The sequence below is a fragment of the Fringilla coelebs genome (assembly GCF_963513975.1).
Source record: "Fringilla coelebs genome assembly, chromosome: 10".
Taxonomy (NCBI): Eukaryota; Metazoa; Chordata; class Aves; order Passeriformes; family Fringillidae; genus Fringilla; species Fringilla coelebs.
In genome coordinates, this window is record NC_140036.1 from 19,514,819 (window position 1) to 19,528,796 (window position 13,978).

Consider the following 13,978-nt stretch of genomic DNA (forward strand, 5'->3'; position numbering starts at 1 on the left):
TAAGATGGAAAGGGCTGCCTGGTGACGAATGTGGTTTTGATTAACAAAGCTCACTTTCAAAAACAAACAATGCGGCCCTATAGATGACAAACAGCATTTCAATTGTAAAAATGAGCAGCACCCAGGTAGGACATTGCATTAGCGCCGCGGAGGATAATTTTCATTAAATAAAACGAGAGGACAGAGGCGGCAGCGGGGTGCCCACACGGGGCTGGATCCCGGTGCCAGGTGCCATCGCCAACCGCGACGGGCTGCGAGGAGAGAGGCGAAACCACCATGTTACATCCTGCATTTACATAAGCTCTGTTGGCAGCGCAGTTTAATGTCTTTCCTAGAAAAGCTCCGCGGCCTGGGGCCTGCCGTGCCCGGGCGGCCTCCCCTCCGCTCCCCTCCCTTTGCCCGCGGCCGCCTCCCCTCCCCTCCCCTCCCGCACTGCCGGGCGCGGCGGGGAAGGCGTCAGGGAGCGGGTCCCCCTCCCGACCCCCGCGCTGGGCTTGTGCGGCCGGGCCGGGCCGCTCCTCCTCGCCTGGCCTCGCCTCCCGGCTCCGCTGCTTCCCTTCCTCCTTCCTTCCCTCCCTTCCTTCCCTTCCCTTCCCTCCGCCGGCGCCCATTTCGGCGCGGCCGGGCACCCGGAGTGTCTGCGGGCCGCCGGCTGCTCCGCGCCGCTTGGCTCCTTCCCCCAGTAACAGCTCCCACATTCCGCCCCGATCCCTCCTCAATCTCAATCACACACACACATATTACTTTTTTTTTTTTTTCTTCCCCTCCTTCCTCGGGACTTAATCTCCAGTCCCCCCCCCCCCACCCGCCCTCCCCACCCTCCCCTCCCCCGGCCCCTGGCTCGGATATAATTGAATATCACAGCGCTACGCGCTGGGTATTTTTTTTCCTTCCTCCTCCTGTGTGTGTGTGGTGGTTTTGTTGGTTTTTTTTTTTCCTTGTGTTTTTTTTTTTCCTCCTCCTCCTCTCGGTGTGGACACCTTAAAAATACATATATATATATATGTGTGTATATACATATATATATAATCGATAGCTATACGCGTGTACACACACACACTCACACAGGCAGGGATGTGCGCGTGTATACACGCGGCGGTATAAAACACACGGGAGGAGGAGAGACAATCCAGGGTGAATTCCTCGTGCCTCCATTCCCTGGGAAAGGGGGGAGCAGCCGCTCGCAAGGTAAGAACCGGGGGGCTCCGAGCCCCGGGGGCGGGCAGGGGCCGGGGATGGGGGTGGGGGGCGGCCGCCCTGTTTGTGTCGGTGGAGGCGGGAGGGGGATGGGACCACAACGCCTCTGTGACCCCCCGTTTTTATTAATATGTGTGCATATATATATATATATATATATACACATACACAGAAATACACACATATATATATATACACACACATATTTATCCCCTCCCCCACCCCTCGCCGCTGGCTTCCCCTCCCCCACCCGCCTTCATTTTTTTAATTAAAAAAAAAAAACAGAAAAGATTTAATGGAGTGGGGGATGGGGGGGACCTCGGCAGCGAATGGCACACTGGAGCCATGGCGAGAAGGCCTATTTTTAGCCCGATTTGTGTGGAAGAGCGGCTTCCCCTCCCCCCCTTCCCGCATATTTACTTGGGGGGGGAGGGGAAGGGGGGCAGGGCCGGGTCGGGATGGGGGAGGGGAGGCCTTTCCCCTCCCCCACTCGCGGAGTTCTCCTCCATCCCGGCTCCCCGTCCCTGGGAAGGGGATACACCCCCACCCGGGGCCATTACCGATGTTCCCCCCCAGAGCCAAGTTATTGATCGGTTCGCCGGCGAAGTTCGGGTGGAACATGCAATGCCCCGCGGTGGCGGGGAGCGGGCCCGGTTCGGGGCATAAAATAAGCTTTTATGTCCCCATTTCCCAGCGTCTCTCCTTCCCAGGGCTTATCCCTGTCCGAAACCCTGGTGTAAATTGCGTGTTGCATCAATTAGAGGGGCTCGCACGGTTGATGCGGTGTGTACTGTTTTCTTGGTGGAGGGTTTACGTCCTGGAATATGTGTCTTGTTATTGTTGTACACTCGGAAGGGTTAAAATTTATCGTGTTGTTCCAGGTGAATTTAATCTTTCATCACCGAATTTCCTTTTAAGGCAGCTTGACAGAATAAAAGTCTCTCCCTCGCTTGTCTTTATCCCCAGAACAGCAAAACTTTGTCTGTGCTTTATGGCAGGGGCTGGTTGCTGCAGATGACACGTGAGTCTGGAGGAAAGTTTGGTTTGTAGGTCGCTGTGTAGGAAAGTGAAGTTTGCTGGTGAAGTTTTTACTACTCTCCAGTGTGCTCGACTTCCTCGTTTTCCTGTCTGTGTAAATCAAATTCCTAACTGATTTATGGGGGAGGGGATCACAAAACATATTCCTTCCTTATTGTTAAGGCATGGGAGGCATGATCAGGAGAAACAGGTCTTTGTTGCATAAAAAAAAGAGTTTCGTGGGCTTGTCTGACTCGCTTTGCTGTCCTTCCACGCTAAAAGAAATGTCTGAGCACGTTGTGTGCTTTAAAAAGGTTCTTTGCTGTTGATGGTCTCTGCCCTTTGGGTGTTGTGAGTTGTGCTCCTTGAGCAGCAAGGGCACCATATGCAAAGTTGGTATTTGGGGTTTGGCTGTACCTGGGCTTTGGGGCAGTTTTGTGCCCTCTTCTTGCTCTGAGTAACCTAAAGGCTTGTCCACGTGAGGCTCACGTTGGGTTTGGGGCCTTCCTCTGGACATGTGTGTTAGTGGGTTTTTCAGAATATATTCCAAATCAGGACTGGACTGCAAGCTCCTGTATGTGTCCTTAAATTTAAGTGAGTAGGTGTGTGTTTGTGGATGAGCTGTGAAGGGGTTTTGACCTTATCCATTGAAAAAAATGGGCTGCTGATGGTGCTTAGGGCACTGGTGGTGCCCTGTAATTGATCAAAACAAACTTTCTGTGGTTTTCTCTACTGTTTTTTTCCCCGCTTTGTTTTTGTTTAAGGTCTAATGGAATGGCAACATTTGTACTATTTACCTAAGGTCACCTGAGCCAGTATGCTGTCGCTATCCTAAGTTTTCTTGGGGGAAGTTGGATTTTTCGCCATGAGAACTGCGTTTTCTGGTACTCTGTCTTGGGAGCGTGGTGGCCTGCCTCCCAAACTGTTATTGGGAACACCTGGAGAACACTTAGCTCTCATTCCTTGAGGAAAGGAGAAGGAAACGTAATTTAAATGTATGAAACGAGTTGGGGTTTGGCTTTTGGGCTTTATAATTTATTTTTAAGACTTTTTAAGAGTGTATAGTTTTTGTTTGTTTGAACGTGCGCAGCCGTAACGCGTGTTTGTAACATAAAGAATACAATAATTACAGAAGATTCTGTTGCTTAAGCTTTTTCCCCCCCCTTCAAACAGGTAGTTAAGATTTTTTTTTCTTGTTTCTTTTTTAATATGAATTCTTCTTTCAGTTTTACTCTATGTATGGTAATTATTGATGTTTGTGTAATGCTTTGAAGTTGTAAGGCAGGGTATAAGCGCTAAGTACCCAACAGCAATACTTCATAGTCATTTTCCCATCATGAAAGAGTTTAGAGTTTTGATGCTAAAAAGTGCTACAGCCCTAAGCATAAAAGAGACTCTGGATGGATTAGGGGACATGGCCAAAATTGCTGATAATGTTGTTTTCAGATAATAGTTTTAAGTTAGGAAGAACAGATCTGAATAATGTAAAGCAAACTGAGTTATTTTACCTAACTTCATTTTGGTCTGGAATTTAATAGAACATGGACTTCACATTTGAGTCAGAACGTGTTTGCTGTTACCAAGTTTTGTTGTGGCAGTAAAGACCCACATCCTACAAGGATGTAATCGTGCAGAAGTCAGGAAGTCCTGTAAAACACACAGCTTTGTGAACATCAGTGGTCTCGTTCAGCTGAATGAGCTCTGCAGCTGTCTGTGAAGTTGCTCCCAGAAGCTGGGTGTGTTTTGTATTAGTAGTGGGCAGTAGGATGTGAATCTTTCATTACACTGATGCTGTTTTGGTACAACAGCACTGTAAAGTGTTTTGGGGAGGCTGAGGTAGTGGCGGGTGTGACATCTTTTCATCACTAATTCATTGCTCTGCTTGTTGGGAGTCCCAAGTGACAGTCACCCCTCCAGTTTTTGCTTGCTTTGCCTGTCTTTTCTGCCCCCCTGGTCCCACAGCTGCTGAGGATTGTGGTGCCTGTGTGAATTCTGACACCTTGCTGGCGAGGACACTGCTGGCAGGCGGAGGAGAGACAGACACGAGTCTCCTGCCAGCTCTTCCCCTCCCCAGCTGGGATGAGGTGGTGGTGGTAAAGTGGTCTGGTCTGTGCTTTGGAGAGGAGAGCAAGGACAGGGTGTGCTGCAGGTCAGTGTTGTGATTCTGAGATGTATTGTACCCAAGTGTGACTCATTGATAATCTAACTCACATTGTTCATATTGAGTGGTGTGATGCTGGTCTGTGTGCTGACCATCCTCACTGGGTGTGTGGTTTGCACATGCCTGCACACAGAGTTCAGGGTGTAATAATGACTGTATTTAGTGCCCTAAACATCAGCTCATGCAAGTAGCTGCAGGTTGGGGAGAAGTGAAAGTGTGTGTGTGTGCACACTCTGTAATTATGCATGTTTGGCTCCTGCAAAAAGTAACTGCTCTGAGAATATACTCATTGCATGCTCATTTTTAAATACAAATTTAAGTGTTTGTGTTAGGTGAAGGAGTGTCAGGAGCTTCCCATTAGGAGCTATGATTGACAGCTCTTCTCTCTTTTTGAGTTGCATTGCTGCATTAATGTAGTAGCTTCAAATTAACAGGTGATGAAGAAACTATTTCTGTTTCTGCTATTGATTTAGCTACCCCTGTCCCAAATGTGCTCAGTTTTTAAAGTTCTGAAGTATGAAGTTAGATGGTCTTAATTTCTATAAAGTCACTTAATGACGAGTGACTTTACTAGAAAAAGGTTCAAGTGATCCTGACCAGAGTGGATGGAGACGGCTTTATTCATTTCATAATTGGTTTCTTCTGAGATAAAGTGTGACAATGAAATGAGGAATAAGGAATATCTTTTGATATGAAATTGTAGGGGACTATATTGGCTTTCCTTTAATTTTGCAAAATTGAATTAGCTAACTGGAGGTAAGAAGCAGTGAAAATGAGGCAGCATAGCTGTCACTCTGGGAGAGTTGATAACTTGAGTGAAAAGGTTTGGAAGTCTGGTCTGGAAATTGCTGATTTGTATGAAAACTGGCAAACTTCTTAGGGTTCTGTCCTGTGATATCTAATCCAAGATGAGAAGGCCCTTCCCTCTCATAATGTAAACAAGGCTGAGCTTGCTTATACAAAATGCCCTAGAGTTATAGTGGCCTTGTTTGAGCTCAGGTTAAATGTGTCTTTGGTTCGGAAGAATCTACAGAGCCATCACTCAGTTTACACTCTGAAACCTTTGTCTTTAATGCCTGACCACTTACCTTTCTGTGACATCCTTTGGACTTAACTTTTTATATTGATAAGGAGCATTAAAAATAATTCTGCCTTGATAAGAAATAAGTGGTCATTCCAGGCTGGAAGTTGTGTAATTGTAGGGAAAATTCAGATGTTGGTTGGGTGTGTAGGATTTTGCTGTCTTGGCTAGCCTAGCCAAGGAGTAAAATTGCTGATGTTGCAGCTCACACCTGCTCGCTTGCTTCTTGGATGGGCTGATTGCAGGGAAGATTTTTGAGTGTATTTCCTTACCTGTAGAAATAGTAATCAGAAAGTCTGGTGAATTGGTGTCACTTTCTAAAGAACTTACTGAAAGAAGCTCCAAAGTGACAAGGGGGAGCATTATGGAATTGTCTTGGCCAATATATATAATTGTGTGTGGCCAAACTGAGTGCTAAGTGGAGATACTGAGATCCTCTGGAATATGTTAGCTGCAATGCCAGAAGCAACATCCCTAGGTATGCTGTTGGCCTAACACACCATTTTTTGAGGATGAGTAATGCAGGCAGATTGGGTGTCAGCCTGGCTGTGTGGTTCAGTGCCTGCCCATGGCCCTTGCTGGTCCTCTCTGTATCCTGCTTGCCTCCAGGAGCTGGAGGTGTGGTGGCAGTGGGCATCTGGTCCCTGAATTTGTGCTGCAGTTGTGCTTGGTGCAAGCTTGACTTCACTAAAGAAGAGTATAAGCTGGCATCTGCATCTCTAAAGTAAGATATTAATAGTCTTATTTTCAAAGATGCTGAGTCCCCGCAGTTGCATGTGAAGTTGGCAGTCTCTGTGTGTGCTTAGCATTTCTAAAAATCAACTCTTGTGTGTGGTTTGCAGCCTTTTGCAAACTCCCGTGAGGGTGTAGTTTCTGTTCCTGGGAGCAGTATTAGTAAAAGGCTATGTTGTGTGCTCTGACTTGTGTTTATTGTTGTAATTCTGAAGTCTCCATGTTGCAGAGGAGCAATCTTGCTTACTAGTAATGTCTAGCAGTAAAAAATCAGAATCATCCAGAGAAAACAGTTGTGTGGGATTTTTTGTTTTATGATCTGAGTCTCTGTTCAATCTCTGTTCAGTGTCAGTGTGTTACAGACACTCTCTACAACCGTGTGCCATATGCAGACTCGCTGGGTGTCATTTCGGATCACTGGAGGTGCATTGCTGGAAGTTTGAGCTGGTGGGGTGTGAGTAGCAGACCTTCCCTTCCTCTTCAGTGGGGCAATAGTTTTGCCAGCCTGGCAGGGCAGGCGAGCAGCTGTCCCTGCAGTAATGCTGCTGCTCCTTTTAACCCGTTGTGGGTTTGGGGAATGATTCAGTCGCTTCTCTGGCTGCACGCAGAGATCCCTCTCACCCCACTGACGTCAGGCTGATGGTAGATTTTTAGGAATTGGGACTGCGAAAGTAGAAACTTTGCTCTGTGCACAGCGACGTGCCTGTTGGTGGCAACCAGAGAGCTGCAGAAAAGATCTCTCTGCTGCCTGTTCCTGGAGCATTTTTCCAAGGTTATGAGTTAAGGGTCAAATATTTACTCTTTGTGAAAATGTAGTGCTAAATACTGTACCCAGTACCAAAACCACAGAAATTGTCAAGGGCTAGAGTCCTAAATAGAACCCATCCTGAAAGTTGCATCCATTTGATATTAACAATGTTAAAAGTTCAGGTTCTTCACATGGGTGACCTATTGCCTGCAAACTGAGTGGGGAATTATGGATGGCAAGCACATGTGAGGCAGGTTTGAGTCCCCTGATGGCTCCCTAAAAGTACCAGGCAAAGAGGAGACAGTTTGATTTCCTGCAATAAGTTGCCCAGGCTGGCCAAGAAGTGGAATAACAAGTTTCATAGCTCTTTAGTGGTTTTTGGACAGACTGATTCATGCTCGAGTGTCAGCATGACTTCTGAAAATACTATTTTGCTTTGTAAAAATAGTATTAAAAAGATGTCGTTATTTTTCATTTATTATTGATATTGGTCTAACTTACAGTCCTCTTGGACAAATGAGTGTTTTTACCATTAATTTCAGCAGTTGGGAGAGAAGCTTACCTTAAAATACCGATTGATCTTAAGAGAGATGAGTGAGTCTGACCCTCCCCCCTGCTTCCTGGTCTCTCTGGCTCACAGTAAGCATGAGAACTTTTCCTCTTTTAGGTTATGTCTAAATTTGTGGGGAAAAAATAGTTTTGATATTGCATAGACCTATGGGGGAAATAACAAGAGATCTGGGTCAAAAAAGTAGGACGTGCAAGATTTAGAAGCTGTTGAAGTGTATTTATTTGTCCTATATTAGGTTAAAGGAAGTATTGGTGCTCTCAGTTTGGCAACGTGTCCTTCAGTCTGCGGTGTGCTGTAAAGGGAAGACAACTGCTAAACAATGAATCACCACTAATTTCTGTATGGATGTTCACATTCTTCTCTAGTGCAGAAATTTCTGCTTGTGTATCAACACAAACACACTTTCCTAAATACATGGAGATAAATTTTAATTGGGAAGGGCTTTGTAAAAATGTGGATTTTTTGCCGTGATGATGTTTGTGATTCTCTAATGTATCAGGTTTTATACTTTTTAATGTACTTTTAAAGCAAATTTAGCACTAATGGGGATGGAGGAAAATGAGGAACGGTGTGGTCAAACCACCTATTAATGCTGACATCAAATAAATTGTGCTAGAAGCATATCTTGTGTAGCAATGGATTAGCTGTTTCCCATTGCTAGTGCAACAAATCTGGGGTTTATAGAAGTGGGGTCTGCACTTGCTGAACAATATGAATATTTTCTTGATGCTGACATGGTACCTGATTTTCCACTTTTATTTTGAAGGCACAACTAAATTTCACAATCTGGTATGTTGTTTAGACTGTAAGTGTCTACCACTGTGGGCATGAAAAAAGTCAGCAATATGAAACTTCAATATGTTGAGTTGTGACAAGACTTGAACACAAATACAATGAAACAACCTACTAAGCAGTTTTGGTGAGCTTGATCTGATAGCAGGAACGGATGTCTAAATGAAGCTGATTAATAGAAACCAACTTATTTTTCTTTTTTTTTTTTTTTTTAACAGCTTTTGCCTTTATAGTAAATATTTGTCACAGTGTTTGAGTTGTAAGAAAAATGCTTTGTATTTCTGTGAATGTCTTCCAGGGCAGATTGTGAATGGCCTTTGATTACGTTAGAAATATCAATGTTATCTTGCTGTTGGCAAAATCCACGTTAGTTGGTTTTTCTGCTGTCTGCATGTGCAAGGTTATTTTTTACTTATCCTAGTTCATCAAGGCCCTTTGTAAGATTGTTTTTTACAGTACATATAATAGGCATTAAATACACTAGCAATTAAGTTTTAAGAGTCTCTTCTATTAAAATAAAACAAAAAGCCCTTTACACCACTGGGTCATCCCGTTGAGGTGCCTGGGCACCACAGCCCTCCTATGTGTATTATTTTCTGGTAAGAAGGGCATTGCTTTTGTCTTAAAAAATGAACCCTCTCTTTGTGTGGTTCTGTGGGCTGGTTGTGAAAGCACCAAATTCAGTTTTCCCATCAGTCTGCTGTTGTCCCAGTGCCCGCAACACAGCTGAGGTCCCACCTTAGAGAGATACTCACTGCTTGCGTGCACTGGGGACTTCTGGAGATCCTGTGCCTATCGACAGAAATGGTGGGAAGAATTAAAAAAAAAATACACGAAAGATAAAGGGATGGAAACTTTCAGAGGTAGCCAGGGAAAACAGTGTGGATGTGTTTTGACTCGCTCTTTGACGCCACGGGTGACTTCATACGCGAGGCTCGGAGGGTATGTGAAATGCAGCGTCAGACTCCAGCTAGGAGAACGTCCCTTACGTAGGCTGAGGTCTGGCTGTTGTGCCAGCAGCAAGGCTTGTGTGTGTTGGACACTGCTGCAGAGCTCCAGAAAGCTCCATTGATGGTGTTAGAATATGTGAAATTTCATTATGTGCTTAATGTGCCTCCCACTTACCCAGCTGTGGTCTGGGCCTGTAACCCTGTAACTACCTGCTTGTGGAATGGAGTTTTTTCAAGGTGAATTGAAAGAAATGCTCAGGTTTTAAAAACACATTCAGAGATCAGGTTAGTCAGATTTCATTTGTGTTAATGTTCCTGTAAGTGGTGAAAGTTTGGAACTGCAATGTACTTCCGTGTGCCTGTTGCTGCCTAGTTGTACTTGTTAATCTGATGCTGCTGGGCCTACTGCTGTTCTGTGTAATTAAAATAACCCCCCAAGCCTCCCCCTGTGTGATAGAAAGACAAGTGGTGCAAGATTGTGCTGCTTTTTTCTTTCTGAATTAACCCTTTCCAAGTGTCAGGGTGGCTCTGCCTTCTCCACTTGGCTCTGCTCCTCATCCGTGCTCTAGTGGGAAAGTGGCAAATAAGTGTAATGAACTGTCATTTTGCTCCATTTTATTCTTCCCCCTTCCTAAAGCTTTATTCAATTTTTCTAATCATTCCCTACCTGTTTTTTTGTTTTCCTGGGCTTTCTCTGTCCTTTTTGTTATTTTGGACTTTTTCTTTTGCATTCTCCCCATCTGTTCTCTTGTCAGTCCTTTAAATCAAATTGGTGCCGTTTTGTTTCTGTTCTCTGGGTCTTCTCTGCTTTCTTCCTCTTTCTCAAAATGTTAAATTTATATGCAGGACTCAGTCCTAGGTAGCCCTCTTGAACTGGAGGGGTTGAATGGGTTTGGATGATGTAGCCTGAATCAGTGGTGGAGCAAAACCTGCTGGGCTGCTGGGGAAGTTTCATTTTCCTGTGTGTGCCCCTGGCAGCGAGCAGGAGGTGAGCGAGGGGCCTGCCTGCGGGCACACGGGTGGTTGGGATGGGCACACAGGGCAGGAAATGCAGAGGACAAATTTTGGCAGTGCTCTTATATGATAAAAATAATCTTGGCTCTAGGCATGTAGCATTGATCCAACTCTTGATGAAGTCAGAGGGAGGCTTTGGAGTTGGAGACACGAAAAGCTGAGGAAGTTGGAGTGAAAACCTCGGCGCAAGGTGGGGTTGGCTTTGGGCTTTTCAAAATAAGGGGTTTTATGCAAGAAGTTTTTATTGACATTGTGACTTAAAATTAGTGAAAACAAAGTCAGTCATCGTGAAATCAGTGGCAGCCTTATCTTATTGTTTTTATTGTGGGTAGTGTTGACAAGTCACATGCCCCATTGTTCTGGGTGAACAAACAGGGCTTTGAGGCTGCGAGCTGGGACGTGCGCACAGGCGCCTTTGTCCTATGTGGAGCTGTGACTTCGGAGCCGAGCCGTTTGTCTTTAAAAGAGTTCACATCCAGAAACTGCATGATAAAACACTCTCTTGCTTGATATCTAAACACCATTTTTGTTTCATGTCTTGTTGTCCAAAACATAAGAAAATAAACACAGGTGACTTAATAGGTCGTAAACTCTCTCCTACCTCATTTCCCAGCACAACCTATGGATAGCAGGCTGGTGTTCTGGCTCCAGAGTGGACGTGCTTGGGACTGAGAGAATGGAGAATGTGCTTTTGAGAAAGTCTGTGAAAGATATTTCCTTGAAAGTCTTCCAGGTGTAAGTCCTTTACCATAAGGCTGGTGACACTGGAGGCAGTAATAGTGAACCTCATCTGTACTGAAGTCACAGTTTTGTGGGTCACCTCTAAACTACTCATGCTGTTTATAAATCCCTGTAATCAGGATATGTGTAGTGTAACTAAGATGGATGCAGTAAAGACTGGCTGCAGGAGCAGACTTGGCATGTGTAGGCTGTGGATGTAGTCATCCAGCCGTATCTGGGGGAGAATTCCATTGAAATTGCTGTGAGTTTTGCTTAAGGAAGAGCAGAAAGATTAGTCTTCCCTGCCCACAATGATTTTTATTATGTTATTGTTTTTAGTACATCTTAACAAAGCCTGTGTAGCTCATTGTCTGGTCCAGTATTTTTGCTTTGTAGAATAAATGTGGTTGTGGTTTGGGGTTTTTTTTTTGCCTTTTTTTTTTTTTTTTTTTTTTTTTAAATCAGCATATAGTCTTGTTTTTTCCTCTTTGGAAGTGGTGCTTGCAGTGTGTTTTATACCTCTGCAGAACTGTTCACCAAAATGATCTTAAATTGTCAGAGCTCCACAGTAGGTATTACTATGTTGCTTTCATCTGTAATGGCAGGAAGGTGGTAGAAACTTTCAAGCTGGTAGAAATTCTCATAGCAATCTTGACTGTGTGTCGACAGTGTCAGCCGTGTGTCCATCTGCTCTCTGGTATTAGAAAACTTCCCCAGTTTGGGTGGCTTGCAGGCCGTCTGTAAAATACTGCTTTAATTTCGATGCAGGATGAATGGCAAACTTTTGGCACCCTAATGTGGGTGTAATACAGCAATGGAATATATTCTGTGGGTTACTGCTCAAGGTTTTCAGACTTTTTTTTTTTTTTGAGCCTGACTGCAGTTTGTTTACACAGTCCCTTCATAGGAACTGCTTGATAGAGGGAATTATGGAATTGTTTTCTGGTTATAAATTCTCTCCTTATATTTCCACAGGCCTGTCTAGCTCTGTGGTAGATCCCCAGAGACACACCTCCACTCCCCACACCCACAATTTTGCTTTTCTGAGTTGACCTAATATACGAGTATGTGACAGATAACTGTATTTACTTTATTTTTTGTTTACATCACTGAAGATTTTCTGTCCACATAATGATTAGGACAGAAAGCTGGTGTCAGGATTATCTGTTATTTCTGCCACTGTGTGACCTTCACAAATGGATTAACAAATTTACCCATGCACCAGTGATTTAATACTTAACAGGAGCTTTTTCAGACCAGTTCAGTGCCCCGAGATCTTCTGCTGAAAGGCTGTGTAGGTAACAGTGCAAAGTGGCTTTTGTTTAATTTTTCAGTCTCTGCTTACTTGGAGTTTTCAGTTTAAGCAAGTACTCCATTTTAATGTATGGGTTTTGTCTGTGTCTTTTAATTTTCTGTTGGACAGAATGTGGTCCTTCACATTGGAACTATTTCTACTAGTGCCAGGACATGTTGAAATTAGGCTACTTGGTTCTTACATTTAGGCATGTTGCTGTCCTTAGTAATGTGGAAATGCATCCTTATATGAAGTTTTAAGATGCCTGTGCTTTTTCTGGACTCTGGCAGAGTTTTGGGAGTGAGGAAAGGCAGAACTTTCTTGGAGCCATTTCAGGAATGGGTTTTGGAGAGCAGCTACACAAGCAGCCACTTATCCCAACACTGGGGGTGGGAAAGGAGGTGATGGAACCCCTTGAGCTGACCTTGTTCTTGATGGAGCAGAGGCACAAAAGAGTCTCTATCCTGTAATGTGGTATATCTGCCATGCTGAAGCAGATTTATGGGTCCTAAAAACATCGTCTCTGGAAGGATGTGTTAAATGCAACAGCTGTTTTGGTGGGGAGAGGGGATTAAAGTCCAGGTAGTTTTGCTGCACCAGTTTACAACCTGGCTCCACAAACATTGGTGTTGCTACTGTGGAGGCTGTGGCTGAGCCACTGGAGTGAGCTGGTTAGGTAAGGGTGGGCCATGAACTCCTTATCTCAACCGTGCTATCAGGCAGAATCTCCTCAGAGTGCAGTGGGCCAGCTGATAGCTCAGCCAGTCTGTACACACAGGCTTGTACTGACTGCTGGGGTTCACCCATACATAAAATACACATAAATCTTTGTCATGTGCATCTAATTTCATTTGGGTGAGTCTTCCTTTATAGCTTCCCAAATGATTCTTGTTTATAAGTTTAACTATAAACTAATTTACAAGCTTTTATGAAATTTTTTTATGCCCTTTATTGGGAGCCAGTGGTGTTTTCTTGGTCTGAGGAAATTGATTTCTGGTCAATGTTTTCCTTGTTGGTATAGGTGTCTCCTAAAGCACATCTTGGTCCTGGCTGTCACAGCTGTGCTTGTGACACTGATGAGCAGAAATTCACTGTTAAATTATCTTTTTTTCATATGTTGTTTGGACATTTTTAATCTGCTGAAAAAATGAAATTTTAGGGAGTGTTGTAATTCTGGGGAGTCTCTTCACTTTGGGAGTAGTACCTAAAGTTGTATACATTTGGGTTTTGCTATTATAAATTGTACTTCTGTATGGTGACTTTTCTTATTTTCACCATACTCTACCTTGAGAAGTATTTGTGGTTAATTTGAAAAGAAAGTCCTGCTAGCACTTAAATAAATACCTTGAACTTTGCAAAGATGTTATTTACACACATTGGCAGCATGGGTTGAAGTTAAAAGTGGGAATTTACAGTACGCTCACATTTTTTTTGGAATGACTCCAGGAAGAAAGTGTCTCATTCCTGTTTAGAGTAATATATATCTATATATCAGCTGATATAGCTGTTGGTGTAGTCAAGCCCTAATTGTTTAAAAAAATATCACTTAAGTGTGATTCTTTGGTATATTTAGAAGAGCTGAGTGAAGCCCTTTCTTGGTTGAACCATTTTCTTGTGATCTCAGGCAGTTTGCATGTTCTTCCTAAGAAATATATTATCGCTCCATTGAAGTCAATTCAGGTTCTCTGGAAGTAATCCAAC

At 44.0% G+C, this 13,978-nt stretch overlaps 1 protein-coding gene across 7 annotated transcripts in view; it reads left to right on the forward strand.

The window, feature by feature from the left end:
- The first annotated feature begins 844 nt into the window (after positions 1-844).
- Positions 845-13,978, forward strand: part of TBL1XR1 (TBL1X/Y related 1) — a 108,150-nt gene continuing 95,016 nt past the window's right edge. For 2 of the 7 annotated variants that reach the window (XM_084212617.1, XM_084212621.1), the window contains exon 1: positions 845-1,188. The gene's annotated coding sequence lies outside the window, so the exon portion shown is untranslated. Of the gene's footprint in view, positions 1,189-2,130; positions 2,219-10,081; positions 10,238-10,399; positions 10,454-13,978 lie in introns of those variants that run through there. The other 5 variants (XM_084212620.1, XM_084212622.1, XM_084212618.1 and 2 more) reach the window with 4 other exon arrangements.